General features: G+C 43.2%; 1 protein-coding gene across 3 annotated transcripts in view; it reads left to right on the plus strand.

The window, feature by feature from the left end:
• The first annotated feature begins 361 nt into the window (after positions 1-361).
• Tln2 (talin 2) overlaps positions 362-22,312 on the plus strand; it is a 394,566-nt gene continuing 372,615 nt past the window's right edge. For all 3 annotated transcript variants that reach the window (XM_076850883.2, XM_076850885.2, XM_076850886.2), the window contains exon 1: positions 362-500. The gene's annotated coding sequence lies outside the window, so the exon portion shown is untranslated. The remainder of the gene's footprint in view (positions 501-22,312) is intronic.

Genomic DNA, 22,312 nt, shown 5'->3' on the forward strand with positions numbered 1-22,312 from the left:
CAATGTTCCCGGGAAGGCACTCGGAGGACCCAGGGGCCCCATTCCACAAGATGCCGAGTCCCTCCCCGCCTAATCCCCTTTACACAGCAGAGCCCGAGTTCCGGGGATTCGCAGACACACTGCACCCCGTCTCCCCGCGAAAACTTCGCGGGCCCGTTGCCCTCCCTCGCAGAGCCTCCCGGCAAGGCACCGCTGTATAGAGACCTTAGAGAGTCTCCAGAGCATCGATGCCGGCCCGACTCTGGTGCCGTGCGGCGCCGGGCCCGCACCGGAGCCGCGCCGTCCCCGAGTGATGACGCGCTTCCTGCCCTCCTGGCGCTCGCGGGCCGTGCGCTCGCGCTCGCCCTCGGCTCTTGTTCCGCGCCCGGAGCCAGCGGTGGCGGCAGCGGCTGAGGCGGCTGCGGCGGCTGCGGGAGCGGAGCGATCGCCGGGCGCGCGGGGGGACGCCGGCTGCACTCCGGGGTAGGCGCTCTGCAATGAGACAGTAAATGCATCCCCCGGTAAGGCGCACGGCTCACTCGGGTTTTTCTCTTCCTCCAGCTGCATGCACGCTGCATGAATTTCTCATGTCTTTTCCCTCCCCTCTCCAGAAGGAAAATGTGGGTGATTTTTCCTCCCTTTTGCATCTCGTGAGTGATGTCAATGCAGAAAAAAACCGCAAAGCTCCCAGATTTCATGTTCTGGGAGGGCTTTTTGCAGGAAAATAAAAATAAATTGAAATTAATGCACCTGTCTATTGCACATGTATGTTTCACTGCACTCGACCTGGGCGCCGCGGTTTGCAAACAGTCGCGCAGCGGGCGCCTGAGAGCGGATTCTTGGCTGTGGGCAGCTGATCCCCTCCGGGGCTCCCGCGGGTTTCCGGTAACTGGGCTTTGAAAAGCGGCCCCGCCTGCATGGAGTGTCCCCTCGACCCCGACCGGGCCCCCGCGCCAGGAGAGTTGGCGAGGGCGGAGCGGCTTCATTCCAGCACTGGCCGCCCGGACTCCAACGCCACTTTGCAAACAAGACTCCCGCCGAGGCTCCCGGCAAAGACAACCGGGAGCTCCTTCTCAGAGCTAGACCCTTAGACCTGCAGACTCCACGACTCCCCTTCACTTGCCATTCTCGCCACTAGCAAACTGCTGGCCGCTGAGAGACTGGGGAAGCTCCCGGCCGAAAGCGAGGGCAGGATTTGGATCTAGAGCGGTGGCCTCTCACTGGCTGAGCGGCTCCTTCCCTGGCCCCACGAGCTTTGATTTCGCGCCCACTGGGAGCCACAGGGACCTGGAGACAGGCATTTCGGGATCCCTGGAGGGGCCGGAGGAACGACGTTCGAGGGCGCCATATTTTCAGTGGGTCTCGGCTGCGGAGGGGAGGGGGCGAACAGTTTCTGAACCCCAAGGATAGCGCGACGCTCCACCGGGAGGCAGGAGCGATTGTCACTGGGAAAGTTTGCGCGCTTGAGGCAGGCGCGGAGGCGACTGTCCCCGCAAGGGCGAGCGGGTTGCAGCGCGTCGCCAGGTCGGCCCCACGGTATTTGGGGCTGAAAGCGGTGGTTACTGACTTAGCGCTTGGCTCCCCGGTGTCCCTGTCCCGTGGATACGGCCTTAGTGCTCCGAGGTTCCGGGAACACGCCCCTCTCCCTGGCGTGTTCTCCCTACCGCCGCCCCCGGCGCTCCCTCGGAGCGGTGCGCACGGCCGCGTCTCCGGCCCTTCGCTGGGTGAAGAGCTTTTATCCCGCGCTCGGGGTCGCTTTCATGCTCCGCCGGGCGCTAGGGCTCACTCCCGGCAAGAGAGGAGGCGCACCAGTTCGCGGATCCTGGCGAGGGCCTGTCTTGGGTCTGCTAGCCAAAAGCCTCCAGTCGCCTCCTTGGCTGTGGCGGCAAAGCAGTAAGCGCCCGGCCTCTACGTGCTGGGCTCTTAGGATAGTGCCTGCTGCTGTAGGCGAGGAGTGGGGGGCGTTTCCATAAGTTGGGGCTTCAGGTGACACGTGGGGGAAACTTGCATTCTTGATGCTGGGAAAGAGCCGAGATAAAGGGCAAACGAAGAATTCCTGCGGCTCGTGGTGAAAACTGACCCGTGGTTATTTCCAGAAGACGAGAGGAATGAGCTGAGGAGTTGATATTGTCAGAGACACAATTTAAGGCAGGAGAGCAGGGATGATGTTCTGGAGAAACGGGTCCAAAAATACACGTAGGTTTCAAGCACCCAGGTGCTTTAAGTACCACTTTTGTTTCCAAGAGCGCCTGCGTGTGCTGAGTGGGGCGTTCCTCAGGTTTCTGGTTATCCTCTTTTCTAGAGCTTGGAGGTGGGGACTTCTTAGCTGGGAGGTGGAAAATCTTTACTTTTGTAGATAGATTGACCTTTGCTTTGTGAAGGGGGGGGGGAGCGGGGCGGGGGCGTGTTTGCTGATCCATGATGGGATGAGTGCAAGAATGTCCCAGCTTTTCTCCTTGAAGTCTTAATGAAATGATGTCACAGTATTGAGGTCATATCAGCATATTGGGTCTTCATCATTGGAGAGGATGGAAAGAACCACAAAAACGTGGGGCGGGGCGGGGGGGAGAACTGTATGTGGAGGGAGTACAGAGGCTTTCATCTAGATGTGATGTCAAGTATTATTAGGCTGCTTCTTTGCTATTTATTCACTTCAATAAGTGCTTCCCATGTGAATGTCACACACTGAGTTTCCAAGATTCTATCTTCTTGATTGCTCATTTATCTATGCAAAAATTGAGGAGGATAGTGGGTGGGGAAAGTGGCCTTGGGGCAGGAGGGTTACCTGCAGGAACACTTTTTCTTTCTTTTTTTTACATTGAGCATTAAGAATAGTGGAGAACACCAAGATAACATTTCTCCAATTTAGAAGAGAAAGTAGTGCAGAAAACCTCCATCTGTTTTATGAAGTTTCCAGTCTGAGAGGTGGTAGGAAATACCTCTTTCTGACTGGTGGAACCACCATTTTCTCTCTGCCTTTGTACAGTTTTCAGTTATCTAGTAGGCATTAAATAATACTAGGATATCTTTATATTAGGCATTGATGTTGCACTTCTATCTTCAAAGGGAAAGTGAACTTTGAAAACTCTAATCCTGCTGAATGAGTTACTGGGTACTCAGTATGTGTAAGCTATCTGTGTATTTTTAATTCACCTATTGCTGACTCTACTTGTTCAAGGTTTTTGTTTCATTTTGTGTTTTTGCAAACACTCTTCCCTAGAATATTTTTAAGTGAAGATAGAATTTAAAGAAAGTGTGTGTGTGTGTGTGTGTGTATGCACACACATGTGCATGTGTGTGATTTTCTATTCCAATTTCTTTTCTTTCACTAAATTACAGTGATTCCCATCACCCTCTACTCCCAGAACATCATTCGTTTTCATAAGCAGTTACAGGTGATGGACTGCTTATTTTTTTATAATTTTTTATCATGTATGCTCAGAGAAAGAATTACACACCGAAATAGATGTTTATTAATTTTACCATTTTACTGTATAACTATATGTCACATATTTTTGTGCATATTAAAATTTTATATAAAAAACTCAAAGAGAAACTTTATTATTTACCTTCAGTACTTATTCCCAAGTTTACTACCTTAATATTTATCTCTTTTTTATGTGTTCAAAACTGGGCTTTGTTGCCTCTTGCCTGATTGCTATTATCATAACTTCATGGCTTGATTAAAGTTCCTGCCTTTTTTTCCCCATTAAGATTTTGTAACTTCAAAGGGTTAGGTAATACCTATGCATTTTGGAAAGTTGCTAGTCAATTTGTCAGGCCCTGTATTGTTTGTGTTTATGTGTGGGGGCATGCTCAGACTCTTGGGACAGTATCTCTAGTTTGTGATCTGTGACACTATGCTCCAGAACTTTTGAGTCATAATGTTTTCTTGTAGATTTTGGGTGGTGTTTGGCTAATACAGGAAGTATTAAAAATTAGTTAAATAATTCAAAGTCTTTTAAAATTGAGTACAAAACCCTTTAAAGACAAGAAGAAAAATATAATGAGCAGATCAGAATTATAGCTTCACATACCCAACTAGTGCCTTTTTAATTACAGTACTTTCCCCCAGAACTTTTTAATCCTATTGCTTTTATATTTAATAAGGAGACTAGTTAAAACATAAGCCAAACAGAACTATTACAAATAATGGGGATAAATGGTGGGCCTAGCCAGATGTTTTCCCTAAAGTTAAAAGAGTTTAGGAATCTGAACTCTGCCAAATTTCTCTGCAGGCCACCCGCCCCCCAACCCCCATAAGGAGGCAATTTTGAAAGGTAAGCAAGTCTTGGAGGCAGGGGCAAAACAAAAACAAAAAAGGAATAAAATACTTAAGGTAGGCCTTTCTTGTTCATGGACTATCTAACAACCTTTGGCTCTGTGGCAGGTGCCATTTGAATGGCAGCTGGTGGACCAGGCTGGGTACAAAATGCTTTGGTTGTGAGAGCCTTTATTTATGTGTCAGCCACATCTATGAATTAGAACTGGGCTCATTTAACCATTTCACAGTGGATTTTCAGAGTCAGTGCCAAGACCATGATTTTGTTTTTTCTCTTAACCAACAATTTAGTTTTGGTCAAACTGATGCTGTGCTGAAAATGTAGAACAAGTAATGAACATTTGTATTCCTTTATACTTTTCTAGCTGCAATTTTAACAAACAAAATTCAGCAAATGTTCTTGAAGGTTTACCATGTTCTTATTAAGACAGACCCTGTCCTTACCTGAAATATTCAGTCTCTGGGTCTCTTGTATTTTGTGTATCTAGTCGATTGAGGGTGGGGATTGAGGGTGTGATTAAATGCTGTGCAAAGGACAAAACAATAGAAAGATGATCAAAGGATGTGAATAGGCAATTCCCAGAAGAAGAGATGTAAATTAAGAGATGCAAATGATCGGTCAGCAGAAAAGGTTCAAAACATCACTAATGGTCTGAGAAATGCAAATTAAAAATAAATTTTTTTTTTTTGGTACCGGGGATTGAACTCAGGGACACTCAACCACTGAGCCACATCCCCAGCCCTATTTTGTATTTTATTTATAGACAGGGTCTCACTGAGTTGATAAGCACCTTGACAGTTGCTGAGGCTGACTTTGGCTTTGAAACTCCAGTGCTCCTGCCTCAGCCTCCCAAGCTGCTGGGATTATAGGAATGTACCACCACACCCAATTTAGTGGTGCACTTTTTAAAAGAGTAGTAACATCTTCTGTTGGGTGTGGCAGGGCAACTCTCGACTCTGTTGGTGGTTATGTGAATTGCTGAAGACTTTGGGGGAAAAGAGAGGACTTGGGAAAGTTTGGAGCCTGCATGCTATAGCTCAGCAATCCCACATTTGAACCCTAGTTTTACAGAAATAAAAACACTGGCAGGTAAGGATCTCCATATGAGGATGTTTACTGCGGGATCACAATAGTAAATAAACTAGAAACAACATGAATGTCAGTAGAATAAAAACAATAAGGTATGTTAATACTATGGATTGTTTTGTGAGAGATGTTCATGATATATTTCATAAAAACTACATGTATAATAAAAACTAGCTACAGAATATCATATGTAGTCTGATTCTATTTCTGATTTAAAAAAAGAAGTCCTAAGTGTATGACCTTGGAGAAAGATGTGGAAGGACATACAAAACTTGATATGTTTAAAATTGCTAGTGGGAAGGAGAAGATAATTAACCTTCTCTCTATATACCTTTATTGGTTTACTTGTTCAAATATGCAGGTTTTTCTATATGAAAACACTAGTCTTTTAATAAATAGGAGACACATCAGGACCTCTTTGGGGACCCAAAGACTGGGAAATAATCATGTTTACTTGCTCTGATTCCTCCTATAACAATCTCTTATTTCTGGAAATTTTCAATTAATCATCTTCTAATATTCTGAGATTTTTCCAAGTTTTAGCAAATATCTTCAATGTAAAGGATATTTTCAGGAAAAGCTGCTTACCCTTGTTCCCAGCAGAACAATGAAAAGAAAACAAATCCATCTTTTAGCAAGCACTCTCCTTTGTTATCCTGTCTGAGGGAAGACCAGTGGTGGTCCTTGAAGGGGAAAAGCCCCTGGTTGGTTGGGGAATCTTCCTAGATAGCAGACCTCCTGAAACTTGGGGCCCAGAGAGGTTCTGCTTTATGGCTGTGCTGGCTTTTGAATCCAGGTCTTTCCCACTACCCCTAGGTTAGATAAATCATGTAAATTTGAACCATTTCAACCCTGCCTCTTAATGTAACTTTTGAAATCTTGATAGTATATATTGAGTTTTTGGCCCTTACAGCTAGAACCAAACTTTCAAAAGCAGTGAGACTCCATCCTTATTTTTCAAAGTATACACCGTGTGACCCTGTGGATCTTGTGAGTGGATCTCAAACCACTGGAAGCCTTGACTGCACAATTTGAAAATTATGCTTCAGTTTAGATCACTGGTTCTCAAACTAAAATGCATCACAATCACCTGGAGGACTTGTTAAACCCCAGATTGTTGGGCTCCAGTTTCTGTTTCTGTAGGGCTTAGGTGAGGTCTGATCATTTGCATTTCAACAAGCTCCTCAGTGAGGTGGGTCCTCTGGGTTAGGGACCAGGTTTGAGAAGCACTTCTTTAGAGGAACCACTACCTTTTGTTTTGCAGATCTTGTATTCTACCTGATTACTGATGAAAGTTAGAATCTCAATGAAGACAAGTTAATTCAATTTTATCAGTTTCACCAAGTTGGGAAAAAAAAAAAGTATTTGGGCTATTTTACTTGTTACCTTTATCTATGGTAGGTTTTTGGGAATTTAGTGATGTTTTATAGATGTGTGTGTTTAATCAACCAGGAAAATCAGTTTATGGTTATTGTTTTAATTTATTCTGCAGTGTATTCTCATGGGAGGAAGTAGAGGGCTGTTAAAGATTGCTTCCTTTTCCTCCTCACCTCATCACACATACAAATTCGAGGTTTGAAGCTATTGGTTTCTTCTAACAAGAAGTTAGCTCCGTGTGGTGAATATTAAGAATAAAATGGCGACCAGATGATAAATGTGGCTTAAATTGTGCTGCAATGTAAATATTGGTACAGTTTTTGGAGAACGCTTAGGGCAATAACAATTAGTTTCAACAAGGGTTATTGCAGCATAACCAAAGCGCTTATGTTTCTAATGATGCTTATCAGTGCCACTTGAGCAGCTTGTCTCTCCTCTGAGAATCACACTGGTCTGGAAGACCTTGAGAAGCTAGTATGGCCCAAAGCTCAAGAGGAACATTTCCCAAAGGACTTCTCTCCTCACTTTTCTCTGATTCTAAAATTCTTTAGCAAATGAACATTTTTTTCTGCTTTTAGAGCCTTTTATTCTTTTCTGTGATGTCACATGTAAATGAGAAGCAAAACAAAATTGGTAATAATAATAATGGGGTTCAGGAGAAAAAGGTAACTAAGAGGGAAATTTTCATGAAAGGGGTGATATATAAGCAGGGCTTTGTAGAGTGAGCTCTTCTGCAAGGGTCTCTGACTTGGCTGCACATTAGAGTCACCTGTAGTTGGTTTGGGATGGGATGGGTCTGGACATTGGTAGGTTAGTTCTCCAGATGGTTCTAAGGTACACCTAGGGTGGGGGATCACTCATTGATGGTTCTCTGGGTCACTGGCCTCAATCTTTGAAAATTTTAGCATTTGGTCTATAGTTCCACCTCCCATCAATAGTTTAAGTGGCACGGACATCTGTAGAGAGTGTTCATTCTCCCTTTCAGTTGTCTTTTCTCTACCCTACTTCCTTCATTCTTTGTGTAATTATCTCTGGACCTCTGGTTCTTCGTGATTTTGCCATCAGAAGGTACATGGAAGTGTCTGGGGCTGGTTTTTGATGCTCATGACTTGGGGGAAAGAGGAGGAGACACTGGCATCTAGATTGGCTGAGGGTGCCACTTAACATCCTACAATGCACAGGAGAGCATTCAAAACAAAGAATTATGTGGTACAGCATGTCAAGAGAAAGCTCACCTATGTGTCTTTGAAGTTTTTCCTAATCTCAAATCACATGGCAAATACATCGTATGTGATGAACCAATAGAGACATAACTGAAAGGTTTCATACAATAGAATCTACCCTGATCAGGCATAATATTTTCTCATACATTTTTACTCAGTTTCATTAAGAAAAAAAGATAGCAGTCATGATTCTATCCACTACATTTGCAACCTAATCATTTGCAAAACACGGTTGTAGACTTTATTGCCAATGACTACATTCCCCACCAAAATTTGGACAAGCATCCCAGTCTAATTGTCACTGTTTTTCTATCATTTTATTTCCTCCAGAACTCAATTCCACCTAACCCTTACCCTATAAGGGCCTCTGACCTGGTAGTCCTTCCTTTGCATTTTCTATCATCCCTTTCTTGTCCACATTCCCTTGAACCCAGCTTAGGTTTCTGTACACCTCCTTAATACCCAGAACCCTCTCACCTATCACCCCTACTTCCCTGATTAAACTTTACCTTTGGTTAAACCCACCCTCTGCTTACCATGCTCCAGTCCCAGGCTGATAAATCTGGCTGGAAGAAATACACAGTCATCTGCATCCTCTTACTTTTGACTCAGGACCTCAAGGTCTGCAAAGCTTCTAGCCTCACATCACTCTCAGTTAACTGAGTACCCAGCTGATCACTTAGCTTATTTCAGGGAAAAAACTTAACTGGGAACTGGTTTCATCGTCTTCCCTCACTAAATCTGCTAACCTACTAGTACCTATAACCTCATGTGCACCGGATCCTCTCTCCCCTCAGTTTTCACTCAAGCAGGTATCTCTTTTCCCTTCTGCATCTTCAGTGTCCCTCTTTGGTGAGTAATTCCCATCAGGAACATGTTGAAGCATCTTCATCTTAGGGAAAAAATGGCAGCAGTAACAAAATTCCCTTGACCCTCTGTCCTAGTTATCTGTTCTTCCATTTCTCTGCTCTTTCGGCATAGCAAATATTTTTAAAAGAATATTCATGTTCCCTGACACCATTTCCTCTCCATTCATTCTTTTTGAACCTACTCCAATCTATCTGGCTTTTGCTTCACTCCTTCACTGAAACCACACATCTCCAGGGACCATTTCTTAGTTACCTTCTGCAGCTTCTCCACAGCATTTAGCTACTGATTGCCCACTCTTTGGGATGCTTTATTCCCCTATCCTTCATGTCGCAACCCTTGCCTGGTTCTCCTCTTACTCCTGGCTGCTCAATCTCCAGCTCTCAGAAAGACTTTGTCTTTCTGGCTTCTGAAATCTGGAGGTGCACTCTCACACACCGCTTCACTTAGGAGTTTGTTCGAGTCTCATCTCTTGAAAGGTCATGCTGGCATTCCTTGGCCCCACTTTCAAGCCTCTTATTGCTCTTTTTTCATTTGTCATTCCATGATATCACACATGTGACTCATTCGTTGTCCATCTCATGGCTCTTATAATATGAGCTCAAAAGAGAAATCACCTCTGCCACTGGATCCCCAAGTGTCAAAAACAATGGCTGGCATATAGTAAACATTCAACAATAACAAAAAAATAATGAATAATATGTGAAAGAATGTTATTGGTTACAGAAGTTAGCCTTGGATGAGAAGTAATACATCTTTCCCAGACTTGAGCTGAGAAGAGCCTAATGTGGAGGTGGAAAAGCAGGGTCTCAGGACACAGTGTTTTAGACCATGTGCTGAGAATTAGGGGCTAAGTATTGAATGAATGAAGTACATCCTTGTTAAATACTTGTTGAGTGATAGGAGGCACCTGCAGAGGACAGCTAGCTGGAGACAAATGGTTGCCTCTCTCATTTTTATCTCTGAAGAGGGGCACTTAAGCAGGCTACTTGGTAACTTTTGCTGCTGGTTGAAGAAGATAAATTGACTTGTCTGAAGTGTTTGTCATTGACCTTAATGTTCTTGTGACTCATTCATCCCCAGGGTCCACTTGACCATGTGGAGAGATGTCTCCTCATAAGCATTCCAGCTCATAGATGGGTGGGGCTGTCCAGTGGTTCCTCCCACCACTGCTCTTTCAAGCACCCAAGTTAGAGAGACCCAGAGCTTAGTGTGTTTAAATGAAAACTCTCTTTCTCTTTCTATTTGCATTGCCTCAAGACAGCCCATTTAATGACTTGGCACCTGTGTATAGGACCTATTTGATGTGAGTGAAGCTATTTCCAAGTGTGGCCTGAGGTCATACATGAAAGATCTTTGAAGGAGAGTGTGGATTATGCCTGGGTTTGAGAGATTACATGGAGGGCACTTTAAGAGGCTTAATTTTCTCCTTGAGGGGCTCTCTTCTGGGCTCAACGCTTATCACTCCTGGACCCTCCCCCACTGGGCTGTAGGAGTTCACCCCATGGGTAAGATGTCAGCCCAGGCAGCCTGCAGAAGCCCAGCTACAAAGCAGTTGAATAAAAAAAAGAAAAGGCAGGTGCCTTTATGGAATATCTTATTGTGATTCAAGGGTAGTTTATTATTATTGTCTTTTTTTTTTTTTTTAAGAAAGGGAAACCTGAATGGTTCTAGTATATCCTCTCCATTTTACAAGCAAAGAACTAAGGCACAGAAGGTTGTAATGCTTGGGAAAGCTGGCATTGGTGCCCCACTTTCTGGATCACTGCCAGGCTCTTTCTTCTTTTCTTGGGATGTGCTGTTGGACTCTGGGACATGCCAGGGGAGCCTGTTAAAAATGCTGATTCTTAAATCTCACCTGCTTCACTAAATGAATCATCAAGGTAGGCAGCACCTAGGGAGGCTCCTAGGAGAGGTTGCTTGCCCAAGAAGAGTGTGGAAGACATACGGTAGGCAGGGAACTGGGGACAGGCCCCTGTCAGGCAAATGCCTGCTGGGTTCCCACACTGGACAAACTTAGCTTCTTTCAAATGTAGGACAATCATCTCCACTGGATCACAGCTGGCTCTGGGCTGTACCCTCCTTGGATATTAGACCCTGTAAGTTGCCACTTTTAATATATATAGAAAGAACTTTTTATTTGGGAAAATTTAGTTTTCTGACATTTTCCCCATGTGTTTTGTCCTGTTTACATGAGAAAACTGTATTCAGTTTGAGAAAATCACTTCCTTGAGGGCTTTTATGATTGGGGTTCCTGTGTGAGTGTTGAGGGTGGCTCCAGATGACCTCAGATTTAACCAGAGAAGTTGGTTGCCAGCCAGGGGCTGACCAAGATGCTGCTTTCATAGAAGGACAAGGCGGTTTGAGCTGGCTGGACAGAGGTGATTTGATAGTTGTAAGACATGGCACATCATTTGCTGCTGAACATGGTAATGATGGGGTGCTCCCATCTTGGGACAGCTGCTTCAGGCTGGAGACTGCACAGTGGAGCCTGCAGATGCCTCACCCCCTACCCTGGAACTGGCCCTCTGATGAACCCCATAAGGTGTTTATATGGAACTTTATGAATGTGCCTGGCAAAGACACTAGAACATGCCCTGGGGAATCTGAGAAGCATCAGATGGCCAGATGGCCGTCCCCAGAAGGACAGGGGAGAAGCACTTTTTTCATCAAATGGAAGCTATTAGTTTCTTAGGGCTGAGGAAACAAAGTACCACAAATTGGGTGGCTTAAAAAAAAACAACACAGAAATTTATTGTAATCAGTTCTGGAAGCTAGAAGTCCAAGACCAAGGACTCATTCCTTCTGAGGACTGTGAGAAGGAATCTGCTCCAGGCCTCTCTGCTTGGCTTGTGAATAGCTATCTGCTATTCTGTCTTCACATGCTTTCCCTCTCTTATGTTGTGTTTCTATCTTTGGTCAAACCTCCCCTTTCATAAGGCACCAGTCATACTGCATTAGGAGCCACCCTAAGCCTCCTTTCAACTTGATTGTCTCTGGGAAGACCCTATCTCTAAGGTCACATTCAGAGACAAAAGAGGGTAAGAATTTGACATGGAATTTTTTTTGGAGGGGTAGAATGGGGGTCACATAGGGAGGCTATGTTGAGTTTTTCTGAATCAAAAGCTGAAGTTTCAACCTAGGAGTTGGTATTATTATTGTTTCCCTTGGAGGTTTTGATACACACACACACACACACACACACACACACACACACAAATGTAAGTCCTAATGTACTCCACCATGAACACACTATTGCAGAGGGGAAACCTACCATCACCACCCCCAAATTATTATTTGAGTTTTGTCAGCTGGCATGCATGTGAGGCCCAAGGAGGCGTCATGTGGAGATGCTTACTGGAATCGGGAGTCTTACATACCTTGTATCACAGCATTCAGCTTTTTGTACAGGACCCCTGTCACTGTACTGATGGGAAGGGTGTGAGTTCTTTGGCTGCCAAGGCTGTACTAATAGAAATTCAGCAAATGGAAAAAATCAATCTGGTTTGAACTTTCTACGTGCTACAGATGCATCTTGTACTACAGTGAGGTGGGGAGTGGGAGATAAATTGAGAGGGTGCAGTCACAAACATTGTATGTTTTGTCAAGACAAAAATAAAATCAGCAAAAGGACAAGGTAGAAAAAATGATTATGATTATTAAGTATTTGTTGTTATAAAATATACTCATATTAACGAAAATGTACTGGAGTATGCATAATGCCAAATAGAAAATTTTAAAACTTGAATGCTTAGGTCCCTCCCTAGATTTTCTTTCAGCAGGTCTAAGGTGGGATCCAAAACTTCTGAGCTGAAGGTCCAGAGATTAAAGCATGCAATCCAATATTGGTGAAATGTTGCCATTCTGTAATTTATCTGTTGATATTACAATGCCAATCTCTCTAAAGAATGAAAATTATTTTAAGCCTTGACCATTAGCCTGTAGATTATAACCCATACTCAGGACCAATGTCTAAGTTATTTCACTGTCATAACTTTGAGTGATCATATACCAAGATTCGTGGTCTCTTAGAGGTACATTTCTTGGGGTACAATTCCACCATTGGAATTACCTGGGATTAAAGATAATCACTGAAGAGATTTTAATTTAGTAGGTTTTTGTGGGACCCAAGAATTTGTAGTTTTCATAATCAGAATATTCTTAGGTCTACTGAAGTTTGAGTGCCATTAAAATATGGCTTGGGAATCACTTATGCTTGTTACCAGAAGCTAGTCGTACAGCAGTGTTATAAACATTATTAGATGGTTTATAGTGGCTTTTGTTCCCATTTTCTGGCTTGTAATGCTGTTTGCTAGTCTGAAGCTACCAGGACTTCATTCTGCAGTACTTTTCTTTTAAAAAATATATATATATACCTTTATTTTATTTACTTATTTTTATGTGGTGCTGAGGATGGAACCCAGGGCCTCGCATGTGCTTCGTGAGTGTTCTATTGCTGAGCCACAACCCCAGCCCATTCTGCAGTACTTTTAATAGATTGTTTGTTTTTTTCTCTCTAAAGTTACTCCCATTTCGTTTTTAATATAAGTTCATGCAATTTCATTTTAAGGTAAGTCACTCCCCGTTCCATTTTTATATAAGCTCATGCAATTCATTTTAAGGTTATTTATTTTGATTTTTGGTATTGGGGATTGAACTCGGGGGCACTCAACCACTGAACCACACCTCAAACTCTATTTTGTATTTTATTTAGAGACAGGTCTCACTGAGTTGCTTAGCGCCTCACCATTGCTGAGGCTGGCTTTGAACTCACCACCCTTCTGCCTCAGCCTCCCCAGCTGCTGGGATTACTGGTATGTACTACCATGCCCAGCTAAAAGTTATGCTTTTTAACCAGGTAAATTCCTTTGGAGTATGGATAGTATGTGAAATATATTAAAATTTTTGGAGTTAATTCAAGGAGGCTTTTGTGGTTTAAAACTGCACAGGTGGTTAAGAATGACTTTTAATAGAAATATGTTTGTATTCTTGGGCTCTGCGTGCATATTAAAAAAAACACAACTAAATGCTTACATATGGGAGAGGGAGGGTGGGGAGAAAGGGCTTTCTTCTATTAGTGATGGAGATTCAATTGCATTTACTGGGACAATAGATGTTGGTATTCTGTGCTCATTCCTTGCAGATGTTTCTGTAAATTGATCCCCTCTCTCCTCTGAAGACAAGATTTTCAGTTCTATACTCTTTCTTCTGGCAGAATGTAGACCTGTACTTTTAGAAAGGGGAGCCAAAAGTAATTTTGTGTCATTGGGTCATATATGTCATGTCACTTTATACATAACATATTCTTGAAAAATTGTAGATAAAGCTGCAGAAGCTTTTTATGGGTTTGGAGGCAGCCTGTTCTTGTGGAGGAACCCTGGTTTTGGAGTCACTCATCAATTGGGCAGATCTTTATCTGTGTGTCTACCAAACAAGACAAAACACACCTGAGTGCTGCTGTAATGGGTTGCACAGTCTGGAAGGGTATGCATGGACAGAGATTTTAAAAAACAAACCAGAAGAGGGATGTGTGTTGTTGTGTGCTGATGTGTGGAAGCCTACTTCATATTTATAGTGTGACCTTGACATGTCACCCACCTTCTGTAAGCCTTAGTAGTCTCATCAATAAAATGGGTATATTATCCCTATGGATTTAATAAATGGTGGCTGTAAAGCAGACTGTGCATGTTTCAGGGTCTGTGGTAATTGGCCGTAACTTATTCTGGTAAGTGAATGGCTGTGCATGTTTTTTGTCCATGTGTTGCTTTGGCACTTGTACATTACCTCAGGACAGGAGTTTCACAGGTTTTTTCATTTTCAAGAGTGCCAGGACTAGGAAAAGTTTGGGAGATCATTCACCTTTCTACATGTGCCAGAAGCAGGGGATACAGAATTCCATTTTAAGTTAGCTGGAGAGAACAATGAAAAGTAGGTGAGGGCACCCGCATGTTTGTGGGCACTTTAAATGAGGGATGCAGATGAGAGTTTCTCAAAGTTCTTTGCTTATAAGACTCACCTGAGTACCTAAATTTACATAGCTCACCAGCCCTACCCTGGTGTACTTAACAGTTATCCCATGTGATTCTTGTCAGGGACATTTGGGAAACACTAGATTGTAGTATAAATCTCTTTGTCCTTGCTATTTAAGGTTGGTCCCATGGGCTAGCAAGTTCGTTTGGGAACTTGAAAATCCAAAATCTTGAGTTACACAGAGACTACTGACCCAGAATCTGCCATTTAACCAGAACTTAAGGTGAGCTTGTGTGCATAATAAATTAGGGGAAGGGCTTGCTTGGAGAACAGGAACATCTGTCAACATTTCAAAATGTGGGGCTGGTGGTAACAAAGTCAGATAACCTTTTCTGGAGAACTGGAAGGGATGGTAGGCCAGAGATTTAAACAGGTTTCTGAGTCTAAATTGAGTGCTTGGCCAACTCCTGACTCCATGGTACTCACTGACTCAAGATCCATCTCCAGTTCTGATCATAAGGCTTGCACTGCCCTCCTATTAATGCTACTCCTAGAAAAATGATGCCCAGGGACAGGACAGCATGTTGTCCTGCATGGCTGGGACCACCCACATGTGTCATAATTCTTGCCATCCATTAACTTCCAGGATGCCTTCTCAATGTCCCTGAGAAAAGACAGATCCAAATACAAAGTTAGCAATTTTGAGTACTTGGAGACCTGTGGGGGTTTGCATCATACCAGTGGTGGGTCCCTGAAAATGTTGTTTTATTCCCATCCAAGGACAGGATCAGATGGAGTACAGTTTTTCTAATGCTCCTCCAGACTCTTAAATCCTCTATCTCCAAGCACAATGTCAGAGAAATTACCCTGCGAGGCACTTGCCAAATGGTTTGAAATAAGCGTCCGTGCACATTTCCGAAAAGACAATTAGAAGCTTATTTGAGGAACCAAAGGCCTGCTGTGCTAGACATTCATCGGAGAGAGCTTAGTGCCAATTTGGGAAACTCTCCCAGGGACTTTTTCTCATCCTAGCCCCTGCTCTGAAGCTGAACAAGGGAAGTGGAGAGACGGCTAGGTTTGGGAGAGTGGACAGGGACGAAGAGAAAAGAGGCCAGGATGCTCCAGAGAAATGAAAGTCCCTGTCTCCTCCAAGGAGAACTGAAGTGTTTGCAGATAAAATCAAGCGGAAAAAGGAAGGCCATTACAAATTCATCAACACTTGAATCATATTACCAGTTACCAGTGGTATCCTGGACTGGAAGACTGTTTAGAAAACTGAGCCCTAGAAAGAATGAGGTTCTGCCCAAGGTCACATTTTGGGTTAGGGGCGATGCCTGATCATAATCCAGGGATCTTAATTAGTCCCTTGTGCTGCCCCTTGTGCTCTGCTGTCTTCCGTCTGGGATGGAAGATCCCAAGAATGTGAAATTACAATGATTGGATCCAGATGTGCTGACCCTACCCCCCTTTAGAGCTAACAGTAAGTTTTCTAAAAAATGAAAGAGGATATTTTAATCTTTGGTTTCATTTGCTAGTCCACCTATGTGTACAGGCAAAAAGGTCAGAAAGAAAATCACAAGACAGTAAATATCCATATTGTTTGGGATGCTATACAGGCTGTGTTTCTCTTGGCTTCAATCTCCAGATAGAGTGACCTCAGGGACACAGGACAGGAAGACCTCTGCCCTGTAAGTGGCAGAATGTTTGTGTTCAAAGTTAGGGCAGGATTTATATACTGTTGCCAAGGCCCACAGGGACAAGTGCATATTAAGTTTTAAAAATTGAAGTGTAGGAAGGCTGAAACTTCACAGTGATTCTTTTACCTTAAGTAGGGAATCTGAAAGAGCCCAGTGCATAGACGAGGAGCCATTTTTGTGATGAAATGCCAGATTGCTTGTGAAGAAAATATGAAGCTTGTAGTGTTTCCCCTACACAGGTTAGCAATAATTGCATGTTGTCTTGATTAAAAATGGTTTAAGGGGCTGGGGATGTGGCTCAAGTGGTAGCGCGCTCGCCTGGCATGTGTGCGGCCCAGGTTCGATCCTCAGCACCACATACAAAGATGTTATGTCCGCCAATAACTAAAAAATAAATATTAAAAAATTCTCTCTCTCTCTCTCTCTCTCTCTCTCTCCTCTCTCTTAAAAAAATAAATAAAATAAAAATGGTTTAATGTGTATGGTCCTTTTTGTTCCTGTACACTAGATTGAGTTGTGGGGGCAGGAGCCCAGGCTTTCTTTTTTTCTTTTTTTTTTAAGCAGTCCAAGGGCATGTTTTTAAATGATTAGAGGAGCATCAGCTGCAGTGTTGGGGAGAGATGGCCTTAGGAAGTTGGATGGGAGGTAGAGCTGAATTTTGTTGTCCTTCCATGTGGTGCTGGCTGTGTCTACCAGACCATTACAGCTTCCTTTCAGTCATGTCTTATTGAGCAAACTCAGTAAAGTATTTGTGTGTGTATAGAATTTGTTGAGGAATTAAATCCCTTTAGTTTCCTTTTTGTACATTAGGGTCTACATTCTTGGATTCAACCAACCTCAGATCAAAATATTTGAAAAAAAATTGCATCTATTTTGAACATAAACAGACTTTCCCCCTCATCTTTATTCCCTAAACTATACAACAGCTTATACAGCCTTTACTTTGTATTAGGTACTATAAGTATTCTAGGATGATTTAAATTTATGGGAGGGTGTGGGTAGGACATATGTGAATAGTATGCCCTGTTACATAAGGGATTTGAGCATCTGCAGATTTTGGTATCTCTTGAGCATCCTGGAACCAATCCCCCTCAAATACCAAAGGGTGAGTGTATTCCAGAAGCAAGTAGTCATTGGTGCCAGAGGTTTAATTTGACTTCAAAACTTTGTGTGGGTGTGTTTGGGGGAATGCCATGATTGAGTTCAGTGGTGGAACACCAGTATTCCACAGGAATTTGGTTCAAGAACCATTGGTCTTGGCCTTGATAATCAGGCCAGGAGGAAGCCAGGGTTGGTTGTCCACCTGGTGGCTGAGATGCTGTGTTCAGCAGGCTCCTCCTAGTGTGGGGGTGGACCAGCAGCAACAGCCTTACTGGGAACTTAATAGGAATGCAGATTCTCCAGCCCTATCACCAAACTGTGGGAGCATCAACTTTGAGTGGGCTAAGGAACCAGTGTTTTCATAGGTTTTTCTCCAGGGTATGCCTAGTGATCTTAAGAGAACCTTGTTGAATAGTACTTAGCAGCAAAAGCTGTTTGAACATGCAGTCTAGTGGGTCTTTTCTAAAGCTTTTCATGTTGGTCTGTTTTCTTGTTCTGGTAGGAGGCTGAGTCAATGGGGTAAGTAAAATTAGATTTGCATTAGTGCTCAGTAATAATTAACGACAGTTCCAAAGTCTACATGAATAGGACCCTCAAGCCTACTTCAGAGCTGGTTCTACCAATATCATACTTGAGCTGTGATCTAAGGACATTTCCTCTCAAGGATGACTTTGACAGTCCTGTTTTTGTCAGGAATAGAGATGGACTGATCTCAGGAAAATGTGGGAGAGTTGTGTATACTGTCTGAAGACCTATCCTAGCAAGTGGTAGGGCTGAGATGCAGATGTTTCTCACCTGTGTTTTTCCCGGTTCTGGTAGCAAAGCTGTTCTTTTCCTGAAAGTGCTTTTTCAAAGAAAAAGTTAAAAAAGAACTTGATTCCTGCAACATTTCCTAGTGAAACAAATGATTCCAAGTGAAACAAACTACATGTTGAGATAGGATTTACTTTGACTTTGAGGGGAAGGGGGACAGTTAAAAAGTATTCATTCAACTCTTGCTGGGGAAACAGGGGAGCAGAACAAGTCAGGACTCCTCTCAGATAGGGGTAGCTGGGAGATGGAGCAGCTGCCAGGCTTTGCCTTTGCAGGGAACAGGATGTACTAGGGGTTGGGCCAGCAGCTCAGGGGCTCCATGGCCAGCAGGAGTTTTTCCCATGCTGGAATTTGTGGTCTATGCAGTGTGCAAGGCTGGGACACTGTCACCAAACTATGTTTGGAGATCCAGGTACCATCTTTTAGGACTTCTGTATGTTGTGGGGGCCCCACCCTGTTCTTACAATGTAATCATGCCTTCTTTTAGTTGAAGCTTTAGTTGGTTTAAAAATAACTTCAGGGAAGTCAGTCTGGGTAGAGGTGATTCTTTGAAGATTATGAGAAATATAATTAAAGACAAAAATCTCCTCTCAACCCAGAAAACCTCTTCACAAAGGTAGAAGAGAAAGAAAAGGATTTTATTATTGACTAAGCATTAAACCAGAACATGACATGCATCACAGACAAATAACTAAAGTTAGCACAAACAGGGAAAGAAATAGTGGGATACAACCCACTATTATTTGTGTGCATGTCTCGGGGTAGGGTGCTGGGGATTGAACCCAGGCTTAGCAGATGCCTGGAAGGTGCTCTACTATTCAGCTATAGCCTCAGCCCATATCCTAAATTCTGGTGGCTACAGAATATTGTATCACATAGACATGTCATATGAATAAATGATGTTTATAACTTTTTGTAATCAGGCCTCTAGTTAATGTTTTCTTTTTCCTTTCTTCTGTTGGAGAGTGGACCCAGGAGCACTCTACCACTAAGAAACATTACCAGACCTTTATGGATTTTTAAAAAATGCTTTTATTAGTGCATTATATTTATGCATGATAGTTGGGCATACATTTTTACATGATCATATGAAATCTAACTTGCCCCAGTGCCTCCTTTTTTCTTCCCTCCCTCCCTTACCCTATTTCCCTTATTCTGCTGGTTATTTATTTATTTATTTAAATTTTTATTGTTGGTTGTTCAAAACATTACATAGTTCTTGACATATCATATTTCACACTTTGATTCAAGTGGGTTATGAACTCCCAATTTTACCCTGTATACAGATTGCAGCATCACATCGGTTACACATCCTATTTATTTATTTATAATTGGTACTTTAAAAAGGTGGAATTCACTGTGGTATATTTATACAGGCACACAGCATAATTTTGTAAAATTTATTCTGCATTTCCTCCCTTTTTCCATGTCTCCTCTCTCCCCTCTCCCCACAGTCTCCTTCTACTCTACTGATCTTCCCTCTGTCCTTATGATATTCGACTCCCTCCCCTTTTTCCCCTTTACTTGGTCTAGCTTCCGCATATGAGAGAAAAATTTCAGCCTTGATTTCCTGAGCCCAAACTCCTTTATTTTTCAAAATTTGAGACAGGGTCTTATCAAGTTGACCTGAGTCTGTGATCTTCCTGCCTCAGCCTCCCCAGTAGTTGTGATTATAGGTGTGTACCGCTGCATCCAGCATCTCTGGACAGAAATCTTTGTGATAGGTACCCAAATGATTTCCTCAGGGTGATTTCCTAGAAGTAGAATTGGTAGGTATAGCTGGGTGTGGCGGTACACACCCGCAATTCCAGCGACTAGGGATGCTGAGGCAGGAGGATTGCAAATTTGAAGCCAGCCTGGGCAACTTAGCAAGACCCTCTTCCAAAATAAAATTTTAAAAAGAGTGGAGATTTAGCTCAGTGGTAGAGTGCTCTTTAGCATGTGGAAGGTACTGGGTTAAATCTTCAGTACTGAAAGCAAAGAAAAAAAATCAAGTTCATTTCAGTTTTTCTTTTGGTTGAAGAACAGCTTCCATAAAGTACACAAATTTTAATTAAACTTGATGACTTTTACACATGTGAAAACGCAAGTAGCCACTCTCCAAACCAAAACAGAATATTTCTATTTCTAGCACAGGACCTAAAAAGTCCCCTGGTGTCCCCTTCCAGTTAAGGCTCACACACTCCTCAGCAATAGCCACTGTTGCCTTCACCAATGAATACTTTTGTCTGTTCTTGAACATCACTGAATCACCAGAATCTGCTCTTTTGTGTGTGGCTTCTGTGAGATTCATCTATACTGTTACTGGTATCAATAATTTTTTTTTGCGGAATAGTGTTCTGTTTGATTGAATGTATCAGAGTTATCTGTTCTTTAGGATATGATCCATTATGTTCATGCTTTTAAGATTAAATTGCTAATTTTTCATATTTTGGGGGACTTGAAATAGGATTGACAATTTGCAGTTAGTTGACAGCTGAAGTTAGGCCCATGTCCTGCCTGGGAGTGGGAGGAAAGCATCATCATCTCTGATGTTCCATGTCCAAGGGACAATACTTGGATGGCTGCAAAAGGGGCTTTTTGCTGCAGTGAGGGTGGCTTGAGGATCCTGGAAGCCAGGGCTTGCCATGAGCTTATGGAGGCTCCTAGGAGACAGGGCCCTGCCTCTGATGTAGGAGTTGACCTTATACAGTGACTCCCTCCCCCTGGCCTCAGGATCTTCTGAAAAATGAGGGGTTGGAATTGAGTTCTGTGACCCCATGACATGGGGGCTCTGCTCCCCTCCCAGTTTCCCCAAGCTGCCATTCCTCTTCCCTACACCTGGAACACTCTGGCTAGCAGCTGTTGCCACCCAGTGCTGTAGTCTAACTCGTCAGTATTACAGGTCGCAGGGTTACAAACCAACTTTTGGAGTTCAAGTTGGAGGATATTTCTGTAATGGTGTTGGGGGCATTCGTTTTTGTTGACAAGGTTGCATCTTCCCTCAAGGCAGGACTCTCGGAATAATTCTGTTATCTAAGAGTTGTCATCTAGTTCTTGTTTTTCCTATTTGGTTCATTCTGCCTATATAATTAATTAAATCAGTTAATTCCTCCCCGCCCCACGTCCTTTCCCTTCCTGACTTGCTTTCTTCAATGTGAGTGATTTCTGGATTTTCCATCTTATTGGTTCCACCCTTTGGTGATTTGTTATCAGTGGCAAGTCAGCCATTTGATCCTGGCTGATCCAAAACACCTGTGGAGACTGGGAAGCTGGCAACACCTGGCCCTCTCTCCAGGAGAGATTGATTTAGATTATCTGGAGCAGGGCACTGAGACAAGCATACAAACATCTGCCTGAGATTGGTGTACTGCAGAGCAACGTGGGGCTGGCTTCTCCCAGGAGGAGGAGGTTATCTTGTTATTCCCAACCTACAGATGAGGAAACTGGGCAGTTCAGTTGTTCAGTGTCTCACAGCAAGGATCACATTATCCAGAGCGTGTTGTCTTCACCTCTGTCACCAGCACCTGTCCCTATACCTGACTGATAATAGGTGCCCTGCACATGTGTGAATGAATGAATAGTCAGTGCAAGCCACAGATCTTTTTCATATAAACTGTCAGTGAAAATCAGTTCTTTCCCATCTAAACTGAAGAAATTGATGCTTAAGACATCATATTCAAGGCCCTAGTTGCTTGGTGGTAACTTTGCCTCTCTGAGGACTGACCTTGAGAGTAATTTTACTAGGTGTGATTTGAGTAGCAGAAGGGTTAGAAGCACAAGTTGTGTTACATATTTGCTGTGAGATATTGAACAACTAAACTATCCGGTTTCTCATCTGTAGGGTATGAATAACAACAGTAACTACCTCAGTGGGCTGTGGTGGGATTAAATGAGATGAAGCATAGCAGGCACTTAGCATGGGTCTGATATAGAG

This window comes from Callospermophilus lateralis, chromosome 3 (assembly GCF_048772815.1).
Source record: "Callospermophilus lateralis isolate mCalLat2 chromosome 3, mCalLat2.hap1, whole genome shotgun sequence".
Lineage (NCBI taxonomy): Eukaryota > Metazoa > Chordata > Mammalia > Rodentia > Sciuridae > Callospermophilus > Callospermophilus lateralis.